The sequence below is a fragment of the Salvelinus sp. IW2-2015 genome, unplaced genomic scaffold (genome assembly GCF_002910315.2).
Source record: "Salvelinus sp. IW2-2015 unplaced genomic scaffold, ASM291031v2 Un_scaffold5785, whole genome shotgun sequence".
Classification (NCBI taxonomy): Eukaryota; Metazoa; Chordata; class Actinopteri; order Salmoniformes; family Salmonidae; genus Salvelinus; species Salvelinus sp. IW2-2015.
The window spans coordinates 1-4,334 of record NW_019947050.1 but is presented as its reverse complement, the minus strand read 5'-3'; positions in this window follow the sequence as shown (position 1 = coordinate 4,334).

Sequence of the window (4,334 nt, the reverse complement as noted above, 5' to 3'; positions counted from 1 at the left end):
ATAAACCTTCGTACGCCACACCCCCATAACCTTCGTACGCCACACCCCATAACCCTTCGTACGCCACACCCCATAACCTTTGTCTGTATCGACGCCACACGAGGAGATGGCCCTCTCTCGACCCCCATACCCTTTCCCTATACCCCTGGAGCCCGTTACCCTGGAGTCCCCGTATTCGAGCCTGAGACCACAAACGATTATAAGTTCCACTAACATTTCAAATACCTCAGTAAATTTGGGAGAGACACAAAAGTTCGGATAAAAATGAAAATATTATACCAAGTGGTGTCCGCAGAACAAAGCTACTTCGCATAATCCCCACTGCCCGAATCTTTCGCCAGGTTTTTCCTTATATTACCAAAGATGTATTCCATAGCGAGGATCTGTAACCCCCATTATCATAAGCTACATCTTTCCAAACCTTTATGCGAGCCAGACCGACGAATCCATAACACCCCCAAACATCCCCCAGAAACAACTCCAATTGTATTGGATTTTCTATATAATGAAACTTACTATCTTTGCATGTTTGTATTGCGCAGACCATTAAAGTATTTGCCACTCAACCTCACACCAACAACCCCATAGTATAAGAATCCGGCTCTCACAGACCCTTCTGTTGCTATAGTTTTTCCCTACTTAAAGAAGGCCCCTCCACTGTCCACCTCCCCACTCCCCATAAACCGATTACCTTCGGTTTATTCAACTTGCCCAACTGTATCTGCAATCTCGGTTACCGCGCCCATAAAATAAAGACCCCTCCTGTCCCACACACTTCAATCATAACAGACTCCTCCAACCATTCAATACCACACAACCTATAGGCCTCTGTCAAGCCATGAGAGGCTGCTGTATAAGGACATCAAGATAAATTGTAGACCTGCACAAGGCTTGGATGGCTACAGACAAATAGGCAAGCCAGCTTTGTGAGAAGGCAACAACTGTATGGCGCATATTAGAACAATAGAAGAAAATCAGTAAAGAAGTCAAGCATGATTCAAGTCCACCATCGGTCTTGGGGCTCCCTTTTCAGAGGGGTTTCTCGAGGAACCTTTTTCAAATGTAAACGTCCCGCCGGTGTGGCAAACAGAAAGGTTCTTCCAGACACCTTTACTTTTAAGAGTGTATAATGTCTTGTCATTCAGGCCCCACCGTTCTAGCAACAACAAAAATTGATGGGGGATGCCTGTTTTGCATGTTATTTTGGCATTAATACGTGTCACATAACAATTTGCAAACAATGTAAAAAAAACACACACAAAAKCCCCCCAAACAATTGAGTTAATAAAGCCACATAGAAACTTGGTCTCTTTTTTGCTTTCTTGAGTAAAGCAGCTCCAAAATGCAGGTGTTTCAGCCTAGCTCAGTGCTTTCTGTTGTGGTGTGGCAGCCAGCGGAAAATACAAACCTTAGGGGTTGGTAATGTTCTGTTATTACGCTTCTTATAAGAAGCGTAATGTTCTGTCACTCATGGGGACACTACGTCACCGCAAAATCTAAGGGTAGAGCTTGAAAATTCAAGCCCCTTGGGTGTTGCCATAGAGTTACATTAGAAGTGTCCATCCAAGAAGGCTCAAGGTCATTGGCCACAGATAAAATTACATCAAGTCATGTTATATCTACAGTTGCTTTGATTGGGCTGATGTCAACATCATACTTTCAAAATCTTAGCTAGCAGTCATCATCATGAATCAAGTCAACAATCTACTGGCAAATCAWTTTTAATCCTTTTCATATGAAGATAAATAATTAAGAGAAATTATAGATAAAATGTACTGGTGCTCATCGGCCATTGGACATAAACATTACACAAGTTGGAAATCGCAAATTCAACAATGAGTGGTTTAGAAGGAATCAGTGACTAACTGCAATCACTAGCCTGCTATTCAGTGCAGTGGCTGTGTGGTCCCAAGTCTGTGTTTAAGGGTCTCTTTTCCAAGCTTAAAAGGATAAACATTCCACATTAACCATGCTGTCAATCCAGCATGATTTCTGCCGCGCTCAAAACAACTGGAAACTCAGAACTGGGAAATTGGATTTCAGTGAGTTCAAGACAACTGGGAATTCGGGGGAGAAAAACGAGCTCCGACTGGGAAATAAAAGTTTTGAATGGTCATCCAAGTCGGAAAGTCAGGCCTCTTTCTAGAGCTCCGACCTGAAGATCACTGACGTCGTCATGATTCAAACTCGTTTTTTTTCTCCCAGAGTTCCCAGTTGTCTTGAAAGCAACATAAATCCAGAGAATACCAGACTTTGATGACCAAGTTTGATGACAAAATTTGCCCACGAAGGACCATCGCACCACATTCCTGTTCAAGTGAGCACAGCACAACAWGGTGAGTCCAAAAATGTATTSTACGCTGCTTCATGAATGATGTAATYTGCCAGGGAGATATGCACTGTAGCTAAGAAAGTAATACTAAGTGTATGTTGTGTAGTTAGCTGTTAGTAGCCCATGTCCCTCACCCTAATTTGGCCTATCTTCAGCTCTTAATTTTGCCTTCTGTTCTGACTTGGTGGTGCCCATGTAGCCTATAACCTGTCTTAAAGAAATGTCATCATCCAATATTCTAAGAGCTWTCATTGTCTGCTTATATGCCACCTTRATTTATCCTACGGTTCTGACTTGGTGCACAGGGAGAATACRGTAAGAACTTCMGAATTCTGTCGCTGTACATTTCTAAAGTGCTGAACAAATAGTTATATTGKCTAYGTCCGTCCTAGCTCGCTCATMAATGTCTTATCCGAAATGACAGTTTGCCTCTTATCCGCTCGCTGTCCCATTATGCCATAGTTTGTACATCTCAATTGTCAGTAGAAACCTACATTTGTTTAAGCAAGTCAGCCATATCAGCTATATGTTTTTWTAAAGGCAGTAAATGAGGCTGAATGAACTGTTTCGCTGCCAGACAAGGCTCCACTGATAGCCAGGTGTAGCAGTGGTAAGGTGTTGGGACTCTGSTGTTGGGACTCTGCTGTTGGGACTCTGCTGTTGGGACTCTGCTGTTGGGACTCTGCTGTTGGGACTCTGCTGTTGGGACTCTGCTGTTGGGACAGCATTATGTAGGCCCAACACCATTTGGGGCACTGGTTTGTCACCGTTATAGGTGCAAAATTAATGTATTGTTTATGTTGTGTTGGGGCTGTTGTGCTGGCATGATCTAGAATACTAAACATTTTTTGCCCCCCCAAGATTTCATTGCAAATCACCATGATAATATTGGGGATTTCAATTGTGAGGCAAGATGCATTTTTAAATTTTCCCAGAGTGCACTTGTTCTTTGTAACAAACATTTATGACCATTGGGATTGCTGTAAAGTAATGTTTCATTAAATGATTGTGAATGGCGTGAAAACAGTATAAATGACAAAGTTACCTCTGGGAAAAATGTAGTATTCATCTATTCAAATTAACGATTTGAATGGGCCACAGAAACGAGTTACTTCTCAAAAGTTAATTATGTTCCAACACCCCCCCCCTATGAAAGGGCATGTCTAGTCTTCGTCAGATGATTAAATAAGAATCAACTTGCATTTGAGACAATGCTGACTAGTGTCCAAAATTGAGCCACTTTTGAGCCCTAATGGCTGGCTAGTAGCATGGAGGTCTATTCAGGCTCAATAACACTGAAGGGAAACTGACATCCCAAACCCGTAGATATGGTATTTCAATGTGAGGTACTATTCACCAGAAACACTTAGCAGCACCTGTGGCGCATCACTTTAACACACAATATTGTAAAGATCCATCTACTCTGTAACCTTTTGGTCCCTGAACCCTTGGAAGGGTGGGGAGGGGATGGAGGGAGGGGGTGGGAGGGAAGGGGAGGGGAGGGGTAGGGGAGGAAGTTGGTGGGAAGGAAGGGGAGGAGGAGGGAGGGGAGGAGGGAGAGAGAGGGAAGGAGAGAGGGCAGGGGAAGGGGGAGGACGGGAGGGAGGGAGGGAGGGGAGGGAGGGAGGTTAGGGGAGGGAGAGAGGGGAAAGTAAAGGAGGAGGGAAGGAAGGGGAGGGAGGAGGGAGGGAGGAAGGGGAGGAAGGAAAGGAGGGAGAGAGGTGGGGAGGGAGGGGAGGGAAGGGGTGGGAAGGGAGGAGAGAGAGAGAGAGAGAGGGATGGAGGGGGGGGGTTAGGGGAGGAGAGAGGGAAGGAGGGAGGGAAGGGAAAAGGAGGGAGGAGGGACAGGGAGGGAAGGAGGGAGAGGAGGGTGGGGAGGGGGGAGGAAGGGGGGAGGAGGGAGGGGAGGGGAAGGAGGTGGGAAGGAGGGAGGGGAAGGGGGTGGGAAGGATGGAGGGAAAGGAGGAAGGGAAAGGAGGAGAAGGCGTAGGTGAGGGAGAAG